The sequence below is a fragment of the Nesoenas mayeri genome (genome assembly GCF_963082525.1).
Source record: "Nesoenas mayeri genome assembly, chromosome: 9".
Classification (NCBI taxonomy): domain Eukaryota; kingdom Metazoa; phylum Chordata; class Aves; order Columbiformes; family Columbidae; genus Nesoenas; species Nesoenas mayeri.
Window position 1 is genome coordinate 691,973 of NC_137557.1, and position 14,903 is coordinate 706,875.

General features: G+C 54.3%; 1 protein-coding gene across 2 annotated transcripts in view; it reads left to right on the forward strand.

The window, feature by feature from the left end:
* The first annotated feature begins 9,011 nt into the window (after positions 1 to 9,011).
* The window catches only part of MBNL1 (muscleblind like splicing regulator 1), a 76,945-nt gene continuing 71,053 nt past the window's right edge, over positions 9,012 to 14,903 (forward strand). For both annotated transcript variants that reach the window (XM_080349467.1, XM_080349472.1), the window contains exon 1: positions 9,012 to 9,409. The gene's annotated coding sequence lies outside the window, so the exon portion shown is untranslated. The remainder of the gene's footprint in view (positions 9,410 to 14,903) is intronic.

Consider the following 14,903-nt stretch of genomic DNA (forward strand, 5'->3'; position numbering starts at 1 on the left):
CGGGGCTGTGGGGCTGCAGACAGGGCTGTGGGGCTGCAGGCGGGGCTGTGGGGCTGCCGGCGGGGCTGTGGGCTGCAGACAGGGCTGTGGGGCTGCAGGCAGGGCTGTGGGGCTGCAGGCAGGGCTGTGAGGCTGCAGGCAGGGCTGTGGGGCTGCAGGCAGGGCTGTGGGGCTGCAGGCAGGGCTGTAGGCAGGGCTGCAGGCAGGGCTGTGGGGCTGCAGACAGGGTTGCAGGCAGGGCTGCAGGCAGGGCTCAGCTTTGCACAGCAGTGTGCTGCAGCCTTAAAAGGCCCGGAGCAGCATCCCTTCTTGGCGTGCGGTGCTGGCACCCGAAAGCGGGAGTGAAATAGCCCTTAGCCCGGCCAGAGCTGGCACAGGAGGTGTGAGAGTAAACCGCAGCGTACAAGAATGTCTAAGTCACGCTCACGAGGTCCGGGGCTGGGGCTGGGGCACCGCTGTCACCAAAGCTCTGAGCTCCCGTGCTAAAAAAATAGCATTCTCTTTACTTGGCTCCAAATACGCGGGGCGCAGAAAGCCACGTGTGCTGTGCTCATTCTCACGCAGTTATTTAGGTGTCCGTGCAGGGTAACCTTCAATAACTCTCCATGTTCACACCCAAATGAAATCTGACTTTGCAGCGTCACTTCGGTGTCCCTCGCTGGCAGGAGGGTCTGTGCTCGCTGTCCCCGTCACGCAGGACCGCGCGAGCACCGGGACCGCAGGGGCCAGGCCGGGGGTTATGTGGGAGCCATCTGGTCCCCATGCCGTGAAGTGAGCCGACAGTATTACCAGATCCCAGCAGTGCCGTGGTGGATCCAGCCAGGGGCGCTCTGAACAGCCCACGTTAATCAGCTGATGTTGCTGTAACTAATGTCAGAGAAAGAAATACAGTTGTCCTTCCGATTGCTTGCTGCGATCCTTCAGAAACCTCTCTGTTCCTGAAATCGCTGCGTTTTCTGTAAGGGAAGAGCTGCTGTGTAATTCCACTTGTGCAATTGACAATTTTGCAACAAAATGCTTTGAAAATGAAACGGCTTGGGATCACAGATGTGGAAAACTCTCTGGCAAAGCAAAGGAAATACTTTGATAAAAAGCCAAAATGCCAGAGCTCTCAAACAGATCAGAGTTCGCTGCCTCTGTCAGCACAGCAGCGCACATACCTCTAGTTAAATGGTAAGGGCAACTAATAAGGAGTTGGCCACAGTGTCCTTCCGTCAAGCATGTCCTCGTTTCTCCGTGTGGCTGGTAAGCTGTTTGAGGCCTCTACTTGGGCTGCAGTTCAAAGTGTCGTTTAATCGCGCAGCATACGGCGGCATCTTGCTTGTCTCACAGCTGATGGCAGCGCGGTGCGCTGGGGGGCCGGTCCAGCGGGGCTGCTCTGCGGAGCCGCCTTTGGGCAGGGGGGGAACGCAGAGAACCCTCCCGGCTGCTTCCAAATTCCTGCGAGGTCTGTGCTGAGCTCGGTCTTCACTTCCAACAAGCAAGCTGGGGTCGTTGGATACTTCAGACAAATAAGAAACGGAAGCTGATGCATTGTTATAATATTTTGGCATGAATAGTGGTTTTCCTGGGGAAAAAAAAGAAAAGGTGAAAGATCTGTGGGAGGGGCCAGAGGAGCGGCTGTGCCCAGGGGGGCAGCCAGAGCAACGGGCCGTCCCGGAACTGACCCGGGATGTGTGGGGTGACCCCTGAATTGACCCGGGATGTGCGGGGGGATCCCTGAATTGACCCAGGATGTGCGGGGGGATCCCTGAATTGACCCGGGATGTGTGGGGTGACCCCCGAATTGACTTGGGATGTGTGGGGAGATCCCTGAATTGACCCGGGATGTGTGGGGCCATCCCTGAATTGACCCCAGAATGTGTGGGATGACCCCTGAATTGACCTGGGATGTGCGGGGCTGTCCCTGAATTGACCCGGGATGTGCAGGGGGGATCCCCGAATTGACCTGGGATGTGCAGGAGGGATCCCCAAATTGACCTGGCATGTGGGGGGCTGTCCCCAAACTGACCTGGGATGTGGGGGGCTCAGGGCGCTGGTGCGGAGCGCTGCGGGGGCGTGGGGCAGACCCCTCCAGCACGGCTTCCCAAGGCTGCCACAGAGCAGATTTCTTACTGGTACCGCTTCCCAAAGCCTATTTTATTCTTTGTTGAATAGGGTACAGGACATTTCCTGCTGTTACAACAAATACTGTTGTGTGCTCCTAATATATGAACTGGGCACTTGGGCTGTTTGTGGGGGGGGGGGAATAAGGGTGAAGGGAATGTTTCTGTGATAAAATACCAGGTTTCTAATGTTGGCCGCTTGTGCAGGTCCTGTGGGCCTCCAACTGAGAAATGGCATATGAGTGTAATACTTTGTATTTAGTCAAAAAAGAAGGGTGCTGGGGTTTGGGCCATGAGGGCCAATTCAGAGTACTGGGGGGATGAGTTCAGCACAGAGAAATGACGGTTGGTCACAGGTAAGTACAGAAATGTTTGTGATATTTGCTGGGCTTTTCCCTTTTCAATGAGACATACAGGAGATGTTCAGTGCTGGCAAAAGCATCGTTTACACTAGGCCCTGGGAATCTGTTTTGTCTGACAGCATGGGATCATGAAACGTAAGATTAATGGGCACCAGCATTTAAAAAAATCAACAATTAGTCATTTTCTTTCTTTTTGAGGATATTTCTCTCTTAGACAGAGGTATTGGAGTTGCTTCTGGTTGTCTTCTAACACACAAGTATTTCTAATGCCTATAAACACATAAAACAGTTACAGATTTGAGAGCAGTTTAGAAACTGTGTTATTTATGCTGCTGTAAAGTGCTTTTTAGGGACTGTCATAGGCAGTTTTGTTAGGAATTAAGATTTAAAATTTGAGAGTATTAAAGTGTTCTTGAGGAGGGTGGATAAGATGTTTGAAGTTTGCCCAAGGCTGCAGGAGCTGGTGGAAACCCTTGAGCGCGGTGCTGGCGGGACCTGGACTGGATGAGTGGAAACCCTTGAGCGCGGTGCTGGCGGGACCTGGGCTGGATGAGTGGAAACCCTTGAGCGCGGTGCTGGCGGGACCTGGACTGGATGAGTGGAAACCCTTGAGCGCGGTGCTGGCGGGACCTGGGCTGGATGAGTGGAAACCCTTGAGCGCGGTGCTGGCGGGACCTGGGCTGGATCAGTGGAAACCCTTGAGCGCGGTGCTGGCGGGACCTGGGCTGGATCAGTGGAAACCCTTGAGCGCGGTGCTGGCGGGACCTGGACTGGATGAGTGGAAACCCTTGAGCGCGGTGCTGGCGGGACCTGGGCTGGATGAGTGGAAACCCTTGAGCGCGGTGCTGGCGGGACCTGGACTGGATGAGTGGAAACCCTTGAGCGCGGTGCTGGCGGGATCTGGGCTGGATGAGTGGAAACCCTTGAGCGCGGTGCTGGCGGGACCTGGGCTGGATTGGTGGAAACCCTTGAGCGCGGTGCTGGTGGGACCTGGGCTGGATGAGTGGAAACCCTTGAGCGCGGTGCTGGCGGGACCTGGGCTGGATGAGTGGAAACCCTTGAGCGCGGTGCTGGCGGGACCTGGGCTGGATCAGTGGAAACCCTTGAGCGCGGTGCTGGCGGGACCTGGACTGGATGAGTGGAAACCCTTGAGCGCGGTGCTGGCGGGACCTGGGCTGGATGAGTGGAAACCCTTGAGCGCGGTGCTGGCGGGATCTGGGCTGGATCAGTGGAAACCCTTGAGCGCGGTGCTGGCGGGACCTGGGCTGGATCAGTGGAAACCCTTGAGCGCGGTGCTGGCGGGACCTGGGCTGGATTGGTGGAAACCCTTGAGCGCGGTGCTGGCGGGACCTGGGCTGGATTGGTGGAAACCCTTGAGCGCGGTGCTGGCGGGACCTGGGCTGGATGAGTGGAAACCCTTGAGCACGGTGCTGGCGGTTGGGTATGGATGTGTGACACAGCCGAGGATGCTCCGCGGTTGGGTATCTGTGTGTGACACAGCTGAGCATGCTCTGGTGTCCCTGTCTGCACCCCTGTGCTGGGAGGGGAGAACCTTCCTCTGGCCAGATGCTGCGCAGTGCCAGAATGTGCCGTCAGCGTCGCCGGCACCACGGTACCAGCAAACCCCAGAGCCCAGGGAGCCTCGCCCAGGAGATAAGCGAGAGAAATGAGGAATGTTTCCAGGAGTTACTGTTTGATTTGGCTGAGTTGGTACGGGCAGGAATGCGAAGAGCAGGGAAGGAGTTGTGCTGGCTGTTTGCTGGGCACAGGGCTGGGAACAGGTAGAGCTGCAAAAGCAAATGAAATAAAGCGCTATGCTGGGAGCGTGCAGAGGGGACCCGTGGTGTGTGCCGCACGGGACAGGGAGGGACACCGCGCGCTGGGCCCTGCTGGTGAGGCTGCTCGGGGCTCCGAAAACACCAACGGGACAGCACGCGCCTCCTTCTAGCAAATGAAGAGAAACCTTCTTAATTCCTAAAAAGCTGGGCCTCTGCTGTATGAGGCGTTTGCATCTGCCTCGTGTGAGTGAGGCTTAAACCACTTTATTGTCAAGAAGCATGTCCTCTGAGAGGGCGGCTTTGGCGGAACGGTTGCAGCAACAAACCCACATTCCTCAGCAAATAATAAACACTTCAGCCTGGTGATCCACGCCTTGGGGTCCTCGGGATTTAGGAGAAATGAGATGAGTTGTGAATGCGTTTGGAAGGGCTGTAACGTGCTCAGACTGAAGATCTTCATTATTCCCATGGTGTGGAATGAGATTTTGGAAGTAACATCAAACAGCAAAAGCTGTTAGTGACAATTAACCGTGTCAGAGCTCCTATGGCAGAATGTGACACTGGAGAAAAGAAAAGGTATTTCAGCAAACAGAAGGTTGGGTAGGGGATGAACTGGTGTCATTACCAGCTCATAACTCAGCATTAACGGAGCACTGTATATTGCTCCTGCTATGAAATGAGAGGTTTTGTGGTTCCAGATTCACGAGTTTGAAGGCAGACCGGAGCGTTTCTCTGGCGGGGTTCGGCAGGACCCGCGGGGCACGCTGGATCCCGCTGGAAACACCACGGGCGGCCGCCCAAGCTGCAAAGTGGTTTGAGCAGGAACAGATGGGAAGGAGCTGCTTGGAGGGCCGGCCAGCCTGCTCTCCAGCGCACCTGCCTTCCAGCTCTTATTTTACACCTGCTTACATTTAGTGAAAAAAAAAAGCAGCAGAAAGGCCTTTAGTAGCTATCAATGTCGTATCGATGTTGTTTGGGTTACAAGAGGGTCTTTTACAGCCCCGCTGGTCTGCTCTGGAGATCCCTCAGACACACGCACGGTCTGCTCTGGAGATGCCTCCTCCCCAGGCTTCGCTGCTGCTCATCACATTTGCAGGGGAAGAAAGTGTTTGGCTGAGCTCTTCTGCCGGTGCCTCGTGGTTTGCTGTCCGGCATTGTGTTCCCGTGTTGGCAATGCCGCATCGCCACAGCGACCGGTCCCATGCAGGGCTGCGGGTTCAGCGGGGAGCACGCGGAACGCGCCGAGGAGCGGCCGAGATGCTGCTCAGCGCGGGGCAGACGGTGACGCCGGCCGGGACCGCGGCTGCCCAGCCGCCCAGCTCCTGCAAATCCGGCTCAGGAGAGGAGAAAGCCCTTCCAAAGGAATAAGGCCTGTGAAAGATCTCAGGCTTTGGACAACTTTGGAGAAGCAATAACAACAGAAAAGCAAAAAGCTAGACGGAGTGTCATCATCTGACCCGCCACCATTAATCTCCCAGCAGCCTGGTGTTGACGACACTTCAGCTCCACACAAAAGAAACACAGCACAGCGAACGACACTCTGAGCAAAAATGTGCCAACAAGTTTGTCTTTAATCAGTAATTAATGAACAGTTTTTCTCATTCATCAGAGTGTGAAGACTTCTGCATATCTGGCACTGCAGGGACAGTACAGCCGCCCTCTTCTAAACATTTACCAGCTCGCGCATGAATATCACATTAAAGTGAATTACCCGAAGAGTTAAGAACGGCTGATGTTTGCTGACAGGCTGTGCCCAGCGGTGCAAGAATTGTGTGACAAATGAGAAACATCTCTGTGTCACTTTAACCATGATGTTCAGAAGAGAACAGGACCCGTCCCCGGGGCTGCCCCCTCCTGCCCAGCGCGGGGGCACGCTGGGCTCCGGCACGCTGGGCTCCGGCACGTTGGGCTCCCGCACGCTGGGCTCCCGCACGCTGGGGGCACGCTGGGCTCCTGCACGCTGGGCTCCCGCACGCTGGGGGCACGCTGGGCTCCCGCACGCTGGGCTCCTGCATGCTGGGCTCCCGCACGCTGGGGGCACGCTGGGCTCCCGCACGCTGGGCTCCTGCATGCTGGGCTCCCGCACGCTGGGGACACGCTGGGCTCCCGCACACTGGGCTCCCGCACGCTGGGGGCACGCTGGGCTCCCGCACGCTGGGCTCCTGCATGCTGGGCTCCCGCACGCTGGGGGCACGCTGGGCTCCCGCACGCTGGGCTCCCGCACGCGGGCCGGCACCCAGGAACTGCCTGTGCTGAACCGCTGTGGCTGCAATTTCAAGGCACCTGCCACTGCCAGCACAGGTTTTAGTCCGGCCAGGCTGCCGAGCCTCTGGAAGCCCTGGCAAATGACCAGCTGCCTGTGTTCTGCCTGCAAAAAGGCTTCTCGGGGGGGAAAAGTGGAGCTCCCTTGCACAAATGCACCAAGTTCTACACCAGGAATAGATATTCTTAGATGACTGCTCCAAAATCTTAGTAAAAGCAAATCAGCTTGTCATTTACATCCTGCAACTTACGTGTATTTTGTTATTTATCAGGAACCGAAATGAAGACTCAAGATTTGGAGTCTTTGCGGTGTCCTGGATCTTGCTTTACATTTGAAGGCTGTTTGGGACAGGTTGCTGGTTACCAAAAGATGAGAAGTACTTTTTGCTGGAGAAGGTAAATACATTTTTCCTGCTCTGTCTACTGCGTTAATTGCAAGACACATAGTAACACAGAATATACTCTTATGCTACATGGGTAGTGCATTTTAATGTGCTATATAGAAAAGAACAATTGACAAAGATTAAATGTGTTCCCCATCCCTGCTGCTGTGGATTAAGGACTCGTGCATGATGACAGCGGTATCTGATCTGGTTCAGTTGTTTGCCTCTGCTTCAACAACCCTGACACGGTGTAACGGTGTCCACACAGGGCTTTGCCTACTTAGTTACATCACTTTTCAAGAGCAGGAGAGCTTGTCTTCGTGGGCGGATGTCTATGCCCTGCCCAGGAGGAGGATGATGAGCGTCCAGGACATCGCTCCTGGACACGCCGCTGAACCACAGCTGCTCGCAAAGCACCTCTCTGTAAGTCGTTTCAAACCTTTTCCCAGGGTTGTTCTCTTGAAGGCATATTTCATTACCAGTTTGGGCTTTTAACATGGAAAAAGCCTACTTTGTAAATCAGGTCCTAATTGCCACGCATAAAGGTGAAACTTGATGTTATATAAGGTGCCAAAGTATCAAACTTGGAGTATCCTGCTCCTTAAAAAACAGCTTTTGGTGCTTCATCCTGTAGGAATTAGTAGTTAAGTCCTTCTGCCTGCAAACTGAATGTAAGTGTAGTACGGTATTTCTATTGTGCTGAGCGCTGTACGTGTTTCCGTTATTTCCCGGCAGCAGGCGCAGGGTGCGATGCTCTGCCCTTGGGGACGGCCCAGCCAGCGGTCAGAGCTGGACGCCCCTCGGCTTGGCGCTGCTGCCGGGGCGAGGCGGGAGGGTCCGCGCGGCTCCCGGTGAGACCCCTTCCCACGGCCTTCCGAGCGAGGTGTGCCCGCGGCGACGGCAGGGAGCCCTGCACCGGCATCACCTCTCCTCCCCCGTGTGCCGGACAGGCCGTGCCCCAGCACCAGCACTGCTGGCGTTTGCCTTCCCACCCCACCTCGCGCTTCGGTGGTGCCGATACACACCCAGGTCTGCAGAGACTCCGTGTCCCCAACGGGCAGCTCTGGCAGCAGGCGCGGTGCGGGCACTGTGCCGATGGACACTCCTCCCCCGGCCCTGGTGCAGCCGCCTTTGCTGCAGGTGCTGCGGCCGAGCCGTGGGCTGGCCGGGGCTCTGCCAGCACCACCTGGGGTCAAACAGGCCGTGCCATGAGATGGGCTGGGCGACTCCGGTGAAACTGTTCTGGTAACTCGTGCAACACCCAGTGTGAAGAGATGGGGAACTGAACCTCTGTGCTTGACACCATCTTTCTGACAGCACCACAGCAGCAGAGGGAGGCACTGGTACGGGAGGGAAAGAAACAACAAGAAATCCTGTCTGTAATTCCTGCTGGCGTTGCCTGCAGCGTCTCCCTGCGCTGGTTTGCAGTGCAGTTGCACCCCAGCCCCTGCTGGCAGTGCAGCTGGGGGCTGCAGCTCCCGGACATGGCTCCTGTGCACGCTCGGCTCCCGTGCACGCTCGGCTCCCATGCACGCTCAGCTCTTGTGCATGCTTAGCTCCCGTGTGCTGTGCAGAAAGCAGCTTCAACAGGCAGAGGAAGCTGACGGCGTTTCCTCTGCCGCGGTGCCCGTGCTGCTGCTCCCGGCTGCCGCCCACGCACCCCGGCCCAGCAGCGGCTCCTGTCCCGGTGCTGCCCGGCCAGGGCCCCTTGGCTGTGGTTCAACAAGGGCTGGCAGTGCCCGGTGGAGCCAGGGGACAGCGTTTCTCTCCCAGGTTGAGCAAGGGACGTTGTAGCAAGCCGTGCCCCACGCAGCAAGCTCTCGCGCTGCAGGGCTCGGGGTGGAAGGGCCGCTGCTTGCGCAGGAAGCCCGAGATGGCGGCGGTCGCAGCAGAAATAACAAAAGCGGGTCTAAGTGTCTCTGGGCGGTGAGGCCGGCCCCGCAACCGTTATCTGCGGCTCGCAGCAGGCAGGGAGCCCCAGGGGTGCCGCCCCACCATCGCCCCACTGCCGGGCACCGTGGGCATGGCCTGGTCGGGCCACCTGAGCCCGGCCCTGCCAGATGCCGATGGGCAGATTAACGGGTCGCAATGGCGGCGTCTCCAACCGGTGCTTTTCAAACAGCGCGTCTGCGCCCAAGACGTGAGCTTCGCCAGCAGCCCGCCCCGCCGCAGCTCGGGGCGCAGCTGCCATGCAAAAGCACTTCCCCTTGCATCTCCTTTTGTTTTTATTAGCTGAAAGTAATTTTTGCTTCTTTAAGAAAATATATATGCAAACCCCAGCGCATCGCCATGGTTACTGCTGTGTGCTGCTGCAAATAGCTGATTTCACGTCCTTAGACCTGTAGAGTTTGGAAAGCGTGGTTCTTGTGGCCTTTCACTGTTTCCCCCCCCGAGGCCGCCGTCCCGCGCTCGCACAGAGCGCACGCTGTAATTCTGGCGTGCGGGCGGGGGAGGCGGCGGCCGCTGGCAGGGCTGCAGCGCGCTCCACGCTCCACGCTCCCCTGCAGGACGGTGCCCAGGTAAGAATTCTGCTTTTTACCCCACTTTGTGGCCCTTGCCGGCTGTGCAGATTTGCAGCAGAGTAGCGTACGGTTGTTTAGAGGGTTACTGTAAGTTGTTCAGCAAGCTAGATTGTTTTATTACATCTGCATTTCATTGCACCTACTTCGGCATACAGTTCTGGCTGTCTTGAGCAAAGTTAGGGAAGATTTAAGCGATATGTTAAAGAAATTAGCACTAAACATACAACTTTGTCATGCAAAGTTTAAGTAACAAACCCCTGCAGTTCAGAAGAGTATCAAAGGCAGCAGCCAGATCCCAAAGCTGGGGGTGCGGGGGGACCCCCGCAGTCTGGAGCCCCTGGGGACACTGAGCAAGCACCGACCCGCTCCCAGGGCCACGGGGACAAACTGTGGGTACATCCTGCTCTTCTCTTCTGGTTTTGCTGTCGTTCTGTCTGTTGGTCTCCTGAGGTGTTTGCTCTGCAGGAAAAGTTGGGAGAAAGGTTTTTTCGCGCGCTCTCAGAGCCCCAGGAGGTGGTTCAGCAGTCTGCTCCGCGCTGCCGGTGAGGGGACAGGGCAGGGCAGGGCGCTTGTGCTGAGGCCCCACCACCGTACTTGTGCTCATCGGTAAAGCCCATGAGAAAGTGAAATGACATGAATCCCCTAGAGTGAACCCTTGGCTTCCCGCCGTGACACACTGGTGAACGTCCCACCAGTTTCCGTCATTCCATGCGATGTGGGATCACGAGCGGGGTCCACCCGTCCCCAGCACCCGTGGTGCTCCCACAGAGCTAAAGTGGAGCCGGCACTGCCAGCCGGGCTCCAGCCGCAACCATCGTTACAGAGAACACAAGGATGTAGCACATGTCATAATTATTCACTGTGAAACTATCAGTGTGGATTTTGCTCATTTATTTGCTTGTAGACTAGTAGAGATTTAAAATACTTTATTACTTTTAACAAAAATATTGTCACTTAAGAGGTGCAGGAGACTTTAAAATGAAAGGACAGTACAGTCAGAGGGCCAAGTCTGAAATTTGTACATTATCTTCACTAAAGCGCACACGTAGATAATATCATTCCAGCAGCAAAAGGGGCTTTCAGCGCGGCGGCGTGACAGCGGTGGCTGCGTGTCGCTGCCAGCGGAAGTTCGTTACTGCACCAGTTGTGCTGTGCTAGGAGAGATGTAACGATTGCTTTCTTTATCGGAGACGCTGAACTCTAATGTCGGGCCTTTCCGCGGAACTCGAGTTTCATGATTATCGAACAAATAACAGCCTAAAGAAGCAAATGGCTTCTTCAGGATCGTAATTGTGTTTAGTCGGTGTTTGCAGTAGCTTGTGTACTTGCCTTTAAATAAAGGCCAGGGAAACAAACAAAAGGAAAAGTTAGAGTTTGCGCCTGTTGTATTCCGGCTATTCGGAATGATGTGACGAGGCCACAGGACCTATGTCAGGCTCGCTGGGTTTGCCCAGGCTTGCCGGGCTGGAGGAAGGGCAGGAAGCCTTGCTCAATTTCTGGGGCCGGACTCTTGCTTCACTCAGGCCGGGGTGCGTTAGAGGGTTCCTCTTTCTGTGCTCCAGCTGTCATGGTGCGGAGCGACTCTAGCCATAAAATGTCTCTCAAAATACTTTCTCTGTATACGTGTTTCTCTTTTCCCTTGTCTCCCAATTGATGCCTTTTATGTTTAAACGACATACGAAGCTAAGTACAATGACATATTTCTTTATCTTTCTCTGCCGGAAGATGATTAGTCCATTGTTTTGTTTGGGATCCCAGTTGATCATTATCAGATGACAGTCTGGAAGATCGCTGGGTCCGCAGCTTCCTCACGGTTCTCTCTTTACCATGCCCTGCCTGGACACCTGGTTAGTGCAGAGCTTGCGCTCGGCATCTGTGCCTAAAGCCTCGAGACCGACAGGAACACACGAAATGGAATGTGTTCACTGTATAGGCTATAGGGAGAAAGGGCATCCCAGATCAACAGGGCACGAACGTCCCGGCTGTGCAGCTGTGGGCACCTCGGTGCCTGCGTCCTGGGGCAGTGGGAGGCCCAGTTTAGCCTGCGCTTATTTTGTAAAGCGAGCTCTAAGTGCAGAAAAGATCTCTTGTGCAGACCCCGGCCTACTGAAGCTATTGAAGAGCAACCTGGGTGGTGAGAAGCTTGTAGGGAAAACTTTGTGAGCGGCACAGAAATGCCCAGCGTACTGATGTCAGCGTGCAGAGAGGAAACGGCCTCGCGCCGTTCTTTGTGAGAGAACAGAAACAGGAAGGGCAGCAAATGATCCATTACGGTATTCGTTCCTGGGGACTCCCGAGGCATGTGCGCCCAGTGCCGCAGTTATCTGAGCAGTGCATCTGTGCCGCTGCTGCTTTGTGTAACCACAGGCAAAGTCCTGCGACTCAGGCAAATATAAAATACCACGGGATACCAGTTGTCGTGAACTTTTTACTGATCTGGACTAAACTTCTTTGAAACAAAAATGAAAATCCACGGCATGTTCTCTTGAAAGAAAAATGAATGTTTCTTTATTCCTTTTCAGTCTTCAGTTTCTATAATAAAGCCAAAAAAAATGAACAGAAAATTATTAAAGCTGAAAAGTACATTATCACCTAATTTCACAAAACATAACTCTTTGCTTAGTTTAGCCCTGAGTACAGATCAAGAAAAAAGGTGAATTTTAAGACAAATTTCTTCTGTTCTCCAAGCCTAATACATTTCAAAGCAAACAGCAAAGCATTTTGTCTTATTCTGGTATGGATTGAAGGATGTGGAGGATGTAATTCTGAGCAATCACTTGAAATATCAGAAGCCAACAGAAGCTCAGTATCTATAAATGAATAAAGGTAGCATTCAATTGCAGTGGAGATGCCACTTTAGTGCTGATCTTTTTCATTTGTACGGTAAAAATAAATGCATTCTGGAACAACTGGGCACAGGTAGCAAGTGATGCCGAGAATTACAAACACAAGTTGCAGGGTTTGGGGGTAAAAGACAAGCAAGACAGGGAGAAGATGGCAAGACAAAGTTCTAGCAGAAATACAACCCCAGTGTGTTTGGTGGAAAACTGAAGCTGGAACAAGGTGTCTGTGTTGACAGAGATGTTTAACACAAGCAAGTTACGCTTCTGATACTGGAGATAATGGAGATAAACTCTCTGGTTTTTTCCTCATCTTCTGTGATGTCTGCGTGCCTGGTCGTTTCCTTGTAGCCTGTTATTGGTGTTGGTGGGATGAACACCAGCCTCACGGTCTGAAAAAATACATGGCATGGGAGTCCCAGGCTGTGGAAACACAGAGCGGCTGAAATTAGAGCACGTCCAACAAGGGGACCCTGTGTGTGGGGGTCCTGTGTCCCTGTGTTTGTTTTCCAGCCGCAGGGCACCAGACACAGCCACAGCTTGTCACAGCGTCCCCAGAGTACTGACTGCCAGGCGGGAGCACTGCTGCAGAGTGACGCCGAACACAGCAAAGAGCAGAGCTGTTGGGATTCAGAATAGAGTCAGCAAGAAGCATCAGGTGTAAAGGACAGAGGTGTTTGGAGTATCTGCTGTTTGCACACCAGGGAGGTGAGCAGAAGTATCTGCTGTTTGCACACCAAGGGGGTGAGCAGGAGTATCTGCTGTTTGCACACCAAGGGGGTGAGCAGGAGTATCTGCTGTTTGCACACCAGGGGGTGAGCAGGAGAGCTGTGGGGTGCAGGACAGCCTGGGCAGCACGTGCACGGGAGCACCAAACCAGCCCCTTGCTGAGGTGCCTGTGCTGGGCTGGGGCACTGGCCTGAGCCCTCAGGGAGACAGAAGGGAGGTCAGACCAAGTGTGAAAACTTAACCATGGAAAAGCCTCCTATAGTTCTGTGTGTTTTAACTTCTGAAGTGTGCGGTACCCAGCTCCTTGCAGTGGCCTGGCTGTGCCCTGCTGTCACCGTGCATGTCCCTGTGCTGCGGTCCCTGCCAGTGAAGCACTGACGCATCACAACCGTGAGACTTCAGAAAAAAATTGCCTGCTTATAGACATTACGATGTCTTTTTGGCACAGCGTAGATTATGCTGGCAGCAGAACTTGTTTACAGGATTCACACTCTTCGTCTCCGTGAACATACGTTTATTCGACAGCTCTTAATTTTCACAACCAAAGCAAAGAGTAAGCTCTATGGAGGTGGAGCTGCAGTAGTTTGACATGTCCGTTTTATAACGCTTTCCAAACCTAAGGGTGGTTAAAGCCTCTGCAGAAGCTCCTTGCAGTAACTCTCATCCATGCTGAGAGGCGGGAGCGCGGTACCGGTACCGTGGGTGGCCGTGCCGGTCACCGTGGCCCACGCCAAGGTGCCCACGGGCTGTGGCTGGGGCCGGGCATGGCCTGGGCTGCGGCGCCAGAGCTGCCGGGGCAGAGCCTGCCCGGGGGACAGGGGATTTCCTCGTCTTGACTAATTGGCTACCGTTACATTGAGCAACAGGCACCCGGAGGAACAGAAACTGCTGGAGCGCTCGCCATGAGGCAACGGTTCTCTGGAACGTTCCCTACGGGAGGAAACAGAAATTAAAAGTTAATGGAAAAGGGAATAATTGAGCTTTTTAAAAAAACCCTATGTGTATATGCATTGAAATGCAGTCAGCCTTAGCAGTAAACAGTTGCTTCATATGATATAATAATTGGAAAAAAATACTAAGCAAGATGTCTCCTGGAATCAGTGCAAATATTTGTAGGGTGTGAGTTTGGCTCAGACACATGACTGCTGCCTTGATATCAAAAGTCAAAGTCAGAGAATGCTGCCACTGATTTTACTAAAATGGCAAAATATAGAAAACTGAAAGCTCTAGATTTCGAAGGCATGGGGCTCTTCTATGGCAAACAGAAAAAAAGAAAATGAATTACCCATATAAGAGGTATATTGTGAGCCCTGGGGGTGGAACAGACTGTGCACTAGAAGTGTAGATCAAAAGGAGTAAACGTCGGCAGGGGCAGAGGACGGAGCTGGAAGAGGGGCCATGAAAGGTCACTTAATCCATTCCCTCGCCCCAGGCAGGGTGGAGTGTCCCTAAATCACTCCTCCAGATGAGTGTCTAACCCTGATTCTGTACCCTTGTCAGGCCTTTTTTCCCCTCTAAGTCCAGCCTGAATCTCTCTCCCTGCAGTTTAAGCCCATCTTCTTGTGCTCACCACCATAAATACAGCGACAAGATTGTTCCCTGCTCTTTATAGTGTCCTTAAATCTTGGAAGATCATTGCAGTGCTTCCCCTGGTCTTGCCACTGCCAGGCTGTTTCCACTTCTTTCCATTGTTTTGTCCCCAGCACCCTCTCCAGAGCTCCTGTCCCGCATCCCCGCCGGCTGATACGGGTGGGAACAGCCCCCGATGCCCTGGCACGCACCCCTAGCAGCCTGCCTGCCTCTCCGCCTGTTTAGGTGTACACCCTTCTCTTTTTCTGTCCCTTAGGTTAGCGCCACGTTGTTTTGTTGAGACTCCTTCACGTGTGGCCCTAGACGTGGGCGATGTGGCATGGGACACGTTT